The sequence below is a fragment of the Equus caballus genome, chromosome 24 (assembly GCF_041296265.1).
Source record: "Equus caballus isolate H_3958 breed thoroughbred chromosome 24, TB-T2T, whole genome shotgun sequence".
NCBI lineage: Eukaryota > Metazoa > Chordata > Mammalia > Perissodactyla > Equidae > Equus > Equus caballus.
In genome coordinates, this window is record NC_091707.1 from 49,039,778 (window position 1) to 49,052,041 (window position 12,264).

Consider the following 12,264-nt stretch of genomic DNA (forward strand, 5'->3'; position numbering starts at 1 on the left):
GATCCTATTTATAACTTATGCACATCTGCAGAAACATAAACATGCAATATGATGTATGTTTATCAATGGGTAGGCCCATCAATGGGGAAAATCACTTCTCTAATGTCATATACATGACATCAGCCTTCACTCCTCTCGGCTTTACTACTCCATTGTTCCCACCACACCTTTCCTTGGCATCACTTAGACTTCTGCTCCATTCTCCTCCATCAGGATCCTCTGATTTTTCCTTTTTCACTTATCTGGTCTTTTCACCTTATCCACTTTAAGTGTTCTATTGCCATACCTTTAACTTCTTTGCCTTTTATCTTTTTGTTCATGTGCCCTACAGAGTACAAACCCTGGATCAGTCTTAGTCCTGGATTTTGGCTCAAGCAAGTGCTAGAGAGGGAATCAAAGAATCACACTATTAGTGCTATAAGAAATTCATTGTCTCCAAACTCATAAGCCTGCAGTGCTTCTTGAAATTCTTTTCTCTTTTCATGGTAGTGGCTATGTTAAATCTCATTTTGACTTCTTATTCTGTTAGACCCCTACTCAGTCTTAGCAGACTGCCTCACCTCCTACTTCACAGAGAAAGGTGAAACTATTCCTTAATGACTTCCCCAATATCTACAAATGTAACTGAATTCTACCCATCTTTATATTTTTGTTGTTTTTTGTTTGTTTGAGGAAGATTAGCCCTGAGCTAACATCTGCTGCGAATCCTCCTCTTTTTGCTGATGAAGACTGGCCCTGAGCTAACATTTGTGCCCCTCTTCCTCTACTTTATATATGGGATGCTGCCACAGCATAGCTTGACAAGCAGTGGACAGGTCCACACCTGGGATCCGAACTGGCGAACCCTGGCCTTCCGAAGTGAAACATGCAAACTTAACCACTGCACCACTGGGCTGGCCCCACCATCTTTCCTCAAATTGCAGTGGAAGGAGAATTACCATTCTAAGGCTAATCCCTTTGCCTGTGCTCTGGGTCCTACATCCTTCCTATCCTGTGGGATACAAAGCTCTAGCGAGTGTCTAACTTTGATTTCTCACTCTACTGATTCGATCTCATGATAATTTTAATATGCTCAGCTTCTGTTCTTTAAAAAAGAAAAAAATCCCTTCCGCTCACTTTTAACATAAACATTCAAGTTTTTGGTAGCCTTCTCAACTTTCTCTCCCATTTAGTTTTCACCTGACTGAAAATTTATTTCCGCTCCTATCCTGTTGATATTGCTATCTAAAGTTATCAGTGGCTTTGTCACTACATCTAGTAGATAGTTTTTAGTCCTTAGCTTTTTGCAGTATTTAGCACTGTTTACTCTGTTTCTGAAATAATCTTCAATGATATCACACACTTATAGTTTGTCTACTTCTTATTTACCTCCCATTAATTTGATTGTTCTTTCTTAGTCTTAACTTCCCATCCCCTTTTGTTTAAAACTTATTCTGCCTGTATATTGTCATCCCTTTGGATGACTTCATTTGCCATCTACTTGTTGATTACTCCCAAGTCAGTCTTTCTGTCCTAGATCTGACTTCTGAAATCCAGGTGGTTATGTCTGCCTGCCTAGCATTTTCTCTTGGATATTGCAGACACTTCAGATTAAAAACATCCAAACCTGAAATCTTTCTCCTCTCATATCTGCTCTTCTTCCTGTGTGCATACATTCATTCAGTATTCAAGCACCTCCTGTCTACCCCTGTCCTACTGTGCTAGGTACTGGATGTATACTGAGGAAGCAAATAGATAAAGTCACTGCCCTAACTTAGTCTAGAGGGGGAGACAAACACGTAAACTTAAATACATAATCACAAATAGGATATGTATGCGGAAAAATCAGGGGACCTAACTTCAGTTGGCGGAGAGGTAGTCATTGAGGGTATATTTGCTAGAATATTTAAGTTGAGACCTGAAAGATAAATAGGTGAAGAATGGGAGAAGGAAATTAAAAGTTTAGACAGAAGGAACATTGTGTATGAGACCTTAAGGTGGCCAAGATCTTGATACTTGATAGAACTGCAGAAAGCTACACAACCCTAAGTGTTGTGGGTGAGAGGGAAAGTGTGAGAACATGATGATGGGGTAGGTGGGAGACACCACAGTTTATAGACCATTTTATGGATTAAAAATTTTATTATACATAGAGGAAAGCTCTTAAAGGCTTTTGAACAGGAGAGTGGTAGGATCTGGTTTTAGGAAGATAACACAAGTAATTTAAGCTGATGAAAGTAAACATGAGGAGAAGTGAATCATGTTTGCCTTGAATCTCAAAATTGATAATATGGTCTCTATTTCAGCTGCCTATACCAGAAATAAATGTAAGAACCCCCCTTGACTGTCTTTTTCTTTACCGTAGCCCTAATCTTACAAAATCTTACTGATTTTACATTTTTAACTTCTCTTACATTGACCACCTCTTTTCATCCAGCCCCAGGTTCACCTCTTAACTGGCCTCCTAACTGTGCTCTTGTTAGACTCAGCTACTCGTATTTTCGTGGCCCTGTGGCCGGCCCAGTGGTGTAGCGGCTAAGTTCACGTTGGACTTCAGTGGCCCGGGGTTCACTGGTTCGGTTTACATGTGTATAATTGTTCCTAAAGAAGAGAATAAAACAAAACAGAAACAGACATACAAAAATTATAGTAGAAAACTCTTCTGAAGTAGAAGGACTGCAATGTGCAGATCTGGTACAAAACTATATAGAATGTTTAACTTCAACATATATACTTGAGAAGTTTCTGAACTTCAAGGCTGAAGGCAGAAAAAAAGCAAGGGACATAGAAATAAACTATTGTAAATGCCTTTACAGTTTTGAGTGGGAATTTAAATGTGATTCCAATCATCATCTCTCCACTCCAGTTCTTTGTTTACAGAAATAGTCTTTTTGCTTGATGAATTTATAGTGAAAAAAACCTTTTCATGTTATTTATTGTAAAAATAACATGTAAAAATTGACTTTTTTAAGGAGGTGTACATTTCTTACTTTTACCACATGTATAAATTTGTAACGACCACCACAGTCAGAATACAGAACTGTGCTGTCGTCCCGGAAGACTGCCTGTGCTGGGTTCTTTTGCAGGTGCGTCCTCCCACGTTCCTAACCCCTGTCTGCTACCTATCTCCGTTCCTTTGGTTTTATCTTTTCTAGAATGTCACATAAATGGATTCATACATCAAACAACCTTTTGAGACTGGCTTCTTTCACTTAGCATAATTCCTTTGAGATTCCTTCATTTTGTTTGATGCATCAGTGTTGGTTTTAATTACTGAGTAGAATTCCATTTTATGGATATGCCAGGGTTTGTTTATGCATTAATCTGTTGAAGGACATTTGGGTTGTTTTCAGTTTTGGGCAGTTATGAAGAGAGCTGCTGTAAACATTTGTGTACAGGTTTTTGTGTAAATATAAGTTTTTATTTCTCTAGGCCCAATGGTTAAATCCAGCCCACTGCCTGTTTTTATAAATAAAGTTTTATTGAAATACAGCCATGCTCATTAATTTACAAATTGTCTGTGGTGACTTTCAGGGTATAATGACAGTTGAATAGTTGCAACAGAGACTGTATGTCCCACAAAGCCTATAATATTTCCTAGCTAGCCCTTGACAGAAATAGTTTGCCAACCTCTGCTCTAGGGGTGAGAAATTGCTGGTGTGTGTTTAACTTTATAAGAAACTTTTCAATTGTTTTTCCAGAGTAGCTGTACCATTTGCATTCCAACTAGCAAGGTATGAATGTTCCAGTTGCTCTGTATCCTTGTTAGCACTTGTTGTTTTTAATTCTTTTGTGTTTTAATAGATGTTCATATACTCTTGAAAAGAAAATTTGGCACACTCAGTACGTTTAAAGTATCATCTTAACTCTTAAATTTAGAATTTAAAGAAAACGGCTGTATTTTAACTTACTAGTGCTAATATAGAAAATATTTTTAAAATGAAGCCATGGTCCAACTTGAATTAAAGAATAAGATAAGCTCCCATGAATCAAAGATAATTCATTCAATTTTCAATCAATTCCCAGGTAATGAAAGCAGAACGATCTCTTTTACACAATAAAATATATCTCTCTAGCTTAATAATCCTCTATGTGTCTGTCATTTGGACTACATCATGAGCTAGCTTTTTGAAGGCAGAGACTCAGTTTTTTCCTTCATCAGACAAATCAGTCTGAAATGTGTGCTAAGCACTTAGTGTGGCAGATGCAGCATAGCTCCAGATTCTTTGACTCTCCTCCCATGGGGAGGTGCATCTGTGCTGCTTCCTTTTCAATCTAGGCAGTGACTAGACTCTCCTGTGACTACTCTCATGAATGGAATGTGGTAGAAGTGATGCTATGCTAGTTTCTGGGCACAGGTCCTAAGAGACTGGCAGCTTCCACTTCCTATCCTTGCAAACACTGTAGGAGCCCTGAGCTGCAATGTAAGAAGTCCAACTATTTGGAGGCCACTCTGGTAGAGAGGCTGTGTATAGGCACAGTGGTTCAAGCTGTGCCCAGCCTTCTAGTCATCTTGCCAAGGTGCCAGACGTGTTAGGGATGCCATCTTGGACCCTCTACATTATTCCATCTGCTAGCTGAATGACCTAGTGACTTCACTTGATGCCACGTAGAACAGAAAAATCACTAAGCTTAGTCCTGCCCAAATTCCTGACCAACAAAATTGTTATAATAATTGGTTCTTTTAAGCCACTAAGTTTCAGGGTAGTTTGTTATGCAGCAATAGATAACCAGAACACTTAATATGTATTGGGAGAAAAGAATGTTGAGGCAGCCAGACAGATTTTTGGGGACAAACAGAACAAATTTATAAAGATTTAAGTTTTTCATGTGCTTTGTGATGATGTAAAACCTTTCCCTCATCTTCCCTCACAATCTTCAGGAAAGTTAACATTATTCACTAGTACCTTCTGGAGTAGACTCGAGTTGGTGGTTTTCTGAAGAAAAGAAATTCTTACATTGGCGCTCTCTATTTAGTCTTACATGTATATGTACATATATAACTATATGTGTGTGTGTTATATGCACATATATATGCATACATACTTTTAAATAAACTTTTTAGTTGGGAATTATTTCAGATTTACAGAAAAGTTGCGAAGATAATGCAGAGTTTCCATATACCCTTTCCAGTTTTCCCTAACGTTAACACCTCATATAACCGTGGGACGCTTGTCAAAACTAACAAATGAAAATTGTTACATTTCTGTTAACCGAAGTCCAGACTTTATTCAGATTTCATCAGGTTTTTCACTAACATCCTTTTTCTGTTCTAGGATCCAATCCAGGGTATGACATTGCATTGTAATATATTTATGTTTGATTCTTCAGGATAAACCCCAGGGGCAGCAGCCCTGGTAGTGGAAACACTTTGAACTCCAAATCTCTCTCTCTCTCTCTCTTTCTTTTGTCCCCTCTCATTTTCTCTAGCTTTCTCTTACACACTCACCTACAGCCCCATGCGAGCTTACACATGACGACGGTATTCCCTTTCCGTTTGTGGGATCCGTAGAGGCTTGAGTAGACAGACTCCAGTGACATACAGCTGCAGCTGAGGCAGTGGAGTTTGCAAGATTCAAGAAAGGAGTGAGGTGAGCATAGTTGTTTCTTGAAGGAGATGGAAGGTACACTGACAGATGAGGGCTTGAAAAGAACAACTGCCAGGGGAGGAGGGCAAAGTACTGGAGAGAAGACGAGTTGGAGAGTAAGAGTGTGTACCTGGGACACATTCTGAAGGCTCACCCAGTGAGGTCTGGCTCATATTGTCCGATATACTACAGGGGAGAATTAACCATAATGGAACCTAGTTTCCTTCAATGCTTGGCGTTCACTGTCACCTACTTTGAATCTGAAATGTAGTTTCAGTTCCCTTTCTTATGTAGAGGATAAGGAGAGGTAGGAGTTGGAGTTGTTGAGGGAAATGGTTGTGAGTAGGTAGAGAAGTAGGGTAGAAAAGATGTCTAATATAATTGATTTTTAATTCAGTGTAGAAAGAGCAGAACTCAGGGTTCTTGTCTCCTAGCCCCAAATTGTCTTCTTCTCTTTTAATAAGTACTGGCCAGTTTCATGCATTTGCTTTCTTACAGATTCCCCTTCTGCTTTCCCCAATTCTGAGTTCTTCTGCCACACATGAGCAGAATATGTACTTCGGAAACTATGTGAGGCGTTTTAGAATGTTGGAGAGGAGAAAGCAGGGAGGTCTTTGTGGCTAGGTGTGTGTGTGATTGGGCTTGTTCCAGAGAATGAGGAACAGAATCTATTGCACATAGTAGGATTGAGAGTAAATGTTCCTAGAATAGGACTCAGTCATTAAATGGGGCTCTTTCAGAAACTGGTCCTTACATTTGATGACTTCGTTAATATTTTATTGAGAATAAAGGTTACAGTTCTTCATAATTAACATAGGAAATAGGATTCCCTTCTTTATCAAAGTGAGCTGAATGACATAGCCTTATTTCCAGAATTTTTAGCTGTTAAGAGTAGTTTAGAGATAAAGACATTAAAGCATCACTTAAGTATGCTTGCTGTTTTTCTAGGTGACATTACATTTCAGGAGCACAGTCACGTGAAGTATGTATGTATAAACGCTTCTAGGTAGACTGGATAGAATCTTTTATTTTAGCTTTTCCTTTAGAATATTCTTATTATGGAAACAAATTGAACCAATTTTTTTTTCCCCATTTAAGCTGTACAATTTAATGGTTCTTAATGTATTCACAGATATGTGCAACCATCACCATAGTCCATTTTGGAATGTTTTCATCACTTCCAAAAGAAACCCCATACTCTTTAGTTATCACTCCCTTGTGCTCCCCCACCTCAAATCTGCTCCCCAGTCCTAAGCAACCACTCATATATTTTCTGTCTCTCTGTATTTCCCTATTCTGGACTTCTATATGGGTGGGATATGTAGACTTTTGTAACTAGCTTCTTTTGCTTAGCATAATTTTCAAGGTTTATCCAAGTTGTAGTATGTGTTGGTACTTCATTCCTTTTTATGGCTGAATAATATTCCATTGTATGGATACAATTTCATTGTATGAATATACCAAATTTTTTTGTCCATTCATCCATTGATGGATATTTGGGTTGTTTCCACCTTTTGGCTGTTACGCGTAATACTGTTACAAATGTTTGTGTACAAGTTTTTATGTGGACATAGGTTTTTATTTCTCTTGAATATATACCTAAGATTGGAATTGCTGGGTCACAGGATAACTCTATGTTTAATCATTCTATAATTTTTTTGAGTATATCTCTTTGGATAACTTTTTTAGTGGTTCCTCTATGTATTACCTTATTTATACATAACTCATCACAGTCTGCTGTTGTCATTTTACCAGTTTTAGTGAAGTATAGAAACATTACCTCCCTGTGGGTTCCTTTACCCTCTCCCATTTATGGTATAATTGTCTTAAATATTTCCTCTACATCCAGGTAGAACCACATCAGATAGTGTTTTAATTTTTGCTTCAACCATTAAAACAATTATTTTTCTAGGTGGCATTACATTTTAGGAGCACAGTCACGTGAAGTATGTATGTATAAACGCCTCTAGGTAGACTGGGTAGAATCTTTTATTTTAGCTTTTCCTTTAGAATATTCTTATTATGGAAACAAATTGAACCAATTTTTAAAAGTCACATTATTATTAGAAATTCAAGAATTTTTTTCTTCTAATTGCATTTGGCTATTTTACCCCTAGAAAATATTTATACTTCGGCTGGCTTTTGCCCCATTCTCAGTTTTCTTTAAAGTCTTCATCCTTGGTCCTCTGTTATTCTCTATGCATGCCGTTTCATTTAGGGAGCTACTAGTGTCCCTTTACTTCACTCATCACTTTTATGATGATAATTTCCAGGCTGTTCTTCCTATTCAAACTCCAGTCCAATTTTGTCATATTCTTTTAGGACATTTGAATGTTCTACCAGTACTTCAAGCTAAATGTCTTCTTAACAGAATTCCTAGAACCCATGACTAACTTGTCTCAAATTCCCAGTTTCTGCCAATAGGCCTACCATGCCCCAAGGGGGAAATAAAGGCTATTTGGCTGTGAATTCTATTATTCCATTGATCATCAGGTTTAATTTGCCTTATCTAGCTAAATGGTTATCTCCACTGGAGTTTCACACACATTGATATAATAATAATGATAATTCACATTATTAAGTATTTATCAGGTGCCAGGTACTTTTCTAAGAGCTTTACTTGTATTAACTCATTTTATTCCCACATCAACACAGATTTACAATTATTGTTTTATGCAGTTGTATTTTAAATCATATAGGAGAGAACAGAGTTACAGACAAAAAATAGATTTTTATTGCCTTTTATACTTATCTATGTGATTACCTTTTCAGTACTCTTTATTTCTTCTTGTAGATTTGAGTACTTTCATTTCATTCTCAAGGATTCTTTTCAATATTTCTTTTAGGGATGATCTGCTAGTGATGAATTCTCTGGGTTTTTGTTTGTCTGGGAATGTCTTACTGTGCCTTCATTTCTCTAAAAAAATTTTTTTTGAGGAAGATTAGCCCTGAGCTAACATCTGCCGCCAATCCTCCTCTTTTTGCTGAGGAAGACTGGCCCTGAGCTAACATCCATGCCCATCTTCCTCTACTTTATATGTGGGACGCTGCCACAACATGTCTTGAGCAGCGATGTATAGGTCCACACCCAAGATCCGAACTGGTGAACCCTGGGCCTTGGAAGCAGAGCGTGCAAACTTAACTGCTGCATCACCTGGCTGGCCCCACTTTGCCTTCATTTTTGAGGATAGCTTTTCTGGATATAGAATTCTTGGTTGACAGGTTTTTTTTTTTTTACAGATTTTATTTTTTTCCTTTTTCTCCCCAAAGCCTCCCGGTACATAGTTGTACATTCTTAGTTGTGGGTCCTTCTAGTTGTGGCATGTGGGATGCTGCCTCAGCATGGCTTGATAAGTGGTGCCATGTCCGCACCCAGAATTAAAACTGGTGAAACACTGGGCCACTGCAGCAGAGTGCACGAACTTAACCACTCGGCCACGGGGCTGGCCCTGTGACAGTTTATTTTTTCTTTCAGTGCTTTGAATATATCATCCCACGGTATCTGGTATCCATGCTTTCTGATGAGAAATCAGCTTTTAATCTTATTGAGGCTCACATAAAAGTGATGAGTTGCTTGTCTCTTGCTACTTTCAAGATTCTCTTTATCTTTGGCTTTTGACAGTTTGATTGTGATGTGTCTAGGTGTGGATCTTTTTGAATTTATCCCACAGGTAGTTTGTTGAGCTTCTTGGATGTGTAGATCAATATTTTACATCCTGTTTAGGAAGTTTTCAGGCATTATTTCTTCAAATACTTCTGTACTTTTCTCTTCTCCTCTTTTAGGACTTCCATTATGCGTATGTTGGTATGCTTAATGATGTCTCACATGTTTCTGAGGCTCTGTTCATTTTTAAAAATTCTTTTTCTTTTGTTCCTCAGACTGGACACTCTCACTTGATCTGTCTTCAAGTTCACCAATGGTTTTCTTCTGTCTGCTTAAATCTTCTGTTGAGATTGTCTAGTGAATTTTTTATTTCAGTTATTGTCATTTTCAACTCCAGAGTTTCTCTCTGGTTCTTTAAAATTTATTCTATCTTTTTATTGCTATTTTCTAACTAGTGAGACATTGTTCTCATACTTTCCTTTAGTCCTTTAGATATGAGTTCATTTAGTTCTTTGAACATATTTAAATATCTTATTTAAGTCTTTGTCCAGTAAGAAAGCCCACTGTCTAGACTTTCTCAGGGCTACTTTCTATTGGTTGCTTTTTTTCTCATGAATGGGTCGTACTTTCTTTTTTTCTTGGCCTGTTTCATAGTTTTTTGTTGAAAACTGGACATTTAAAATAATATAATGTAGTAACTCTGAAAATCAGATTTTTCTCCTTCTCTGGGGTTTGTTGTTATTGTTTGCAATAGTTTATTTGTTTAGTGAGTTTTCTGAATTAATTATGTAGCGTCTGTGTTCTTTCTTGTTTGTGGTCACTGAAGTCTCTCCGTGGTTAGCTTAGTGGTCAGCTAATTGTTGGATGGAGATTTCCTTAACTGCCTAGAACTAATAAATCTCCCAGTCTTTGCTGAAAATCTTTGTCCATGCATCTGTGTGTGTATGTGTGTGTGTGTGTGTGTGTGTGTGTCTTGAGGATATGCCTTCAACTCTTGGTAGGACGATTGACAATGCTGTCTTAGCCTTCACTTCCTATACAGTGACTCAAGGTCAGCCAGAGGTGACAGCTTAGGGCCTTCTCAGGTTTTTTCTGAACATGTGCACACCTCTGGGCATGTGCAGAACCCTACATGTGTGGATGTCCTTCTAGATTCCTGGGCATGTGTTGGAACTTTTCAAAGCCCCTACAGCATTTCATTCTCCATCTTTTTCTTTTAAGCTTTTTGGTTAGTCTATTATTTGCCCCAACTGTTACTCACCCCCTCAGGCAGCTGTGAAGTTAAGCAATTGCCTGTAATTGTTTTTGACAAATGCCTTGGGAAAAGTCTTTTTGAGTTTGCACTTGGGCCAGCTCCAAGTCAGGTCAAATACAGACAACCTTATGAGTGGGATCTTCCAGGAAACTATCAGACACAGCAAATAATAACAATCCTCTGGGAATGGGGCTTTGAAGAAGCCCCAGCCTGATTCCGCCCCATCTGGTGGCTGCCAGGTCCTGGTTTTCACTGAAAATGCTATCTGTTAGTTTTCAAGATTATCTCAGAGGAGGAGAAGCAGGGATGGGACTAGGGCAGGATAAAATATCACAAAGCTCTCTATTCTTACTGAGATTCAGGGTTTTAAAAATTGCTTTATTTATTTATTATTTTTTAGTAAATGTTACCTGGATTGCTGCAAGACTTCAGTTAATTTCCAAAGTTCAGAAAACTTGATTCTGACTATTTTTGCCAGTTTTATCTTTGCTTTTATGGAGAAGAATTTTCAGAAGTCCTTACTCTCCCTCTTCACTGATATCTTATTAGTAACTATAAAGAGCTTAGCTGCTCAGTTTTACATGATGTGGGTATATAGAAGCATAAGATATATATTTTTTTGCCACAAGAATCTTGTGATTTGGTCCTATCAACAGGACTGGGATAGGCCAGTCAGGTAGGATGTTGCCCTGGGCACAACATTGAGTATAACCAGGAGTTCTGTAAGCCGAAGCAATTTGAGGTAAGGCATCCAGTATAGAAAAGCAGCAACATTATGAGGAAGAGCCAAAGCTGGAGCCTGGATTATAATCTTGCACATAAATTTGGAAGGGCACATAAATTTTGCACCCAAACTTGGAAATGTGGGCAGAAATAAAAGAATGTATAAAGTGACTGGTAGAGCCTAATCACATAAGCAGGCCCAGGTGATTAGTTCAAGACTGAGGCCATGAGTAGCAGACTGGACCGGAGAGCTCTATGTACCTGATGTCCACTGCATGTTCCTAGGGCAACTTACTATAGCTGTTGTGGCTTAGAGGAGTTGCACCAGGTTAATCACTTGTAGTTTGACTGTCAAGGCAAAATCATAATGAAGCACGAACAATGCCAAGATGGTTTAGGATTTCTTGAATTTTGTTGTGTTAAAAAAAAATTCAGGGGGCTCCCAGTGGTGTAGTGGTTAAGTTTGCATGCTCCACTTCAGTAGCCCAGGGTTCACTGGTTCGGATCCTGAGCATGGACCTACATGTTGCTCATCAAGCCATTCTGTAGAGGCATCCCACATGCAAAATGGAGGAAGACTGGCACGGATGTTAGCTTAGGGACAATCTTTCTCAAGCAAAAAGAGAAAGGTTGGCAACAGATGTTAGCTCAGGGCCAGTCTTCCTCACCAAGCAAACAAACAAACAATTCATCTAAGTAAATTTGAAGATCTAATTGGCTTTATTGAAAGATTCATGAATCAGGTAGCATCTCATCTGGTATACAGAGAGATACTCTGAGGAGTTATACAAGATGGGAGGCTTTTATAGAGAGGAGGGTGGGACAAGCAAGTCAACAGCAAGAGAAAACTGAAAGTTCATTGGAGGAAAATAAAAGTTCATGTGACCACAACTTCTCATTGGGTGAGCTACAGCATTTCCCTTGGCTGGGCTTGTTGCTGGGAAAGAAGCAAATCTTCCTTCCTCCTGCTGGAGCAGCAAAGTAATTGCACTTCCTGTTTGGGGGTGCAAGGTATGTCTCTTCCTGTTGGGGTGTGTAATCAATGTCTTCCTGTTTGGGGTAATTGATGCTGAGTGGTAGAACATGAGGGCTCCCTCTACAGGCCTTTTCGACTG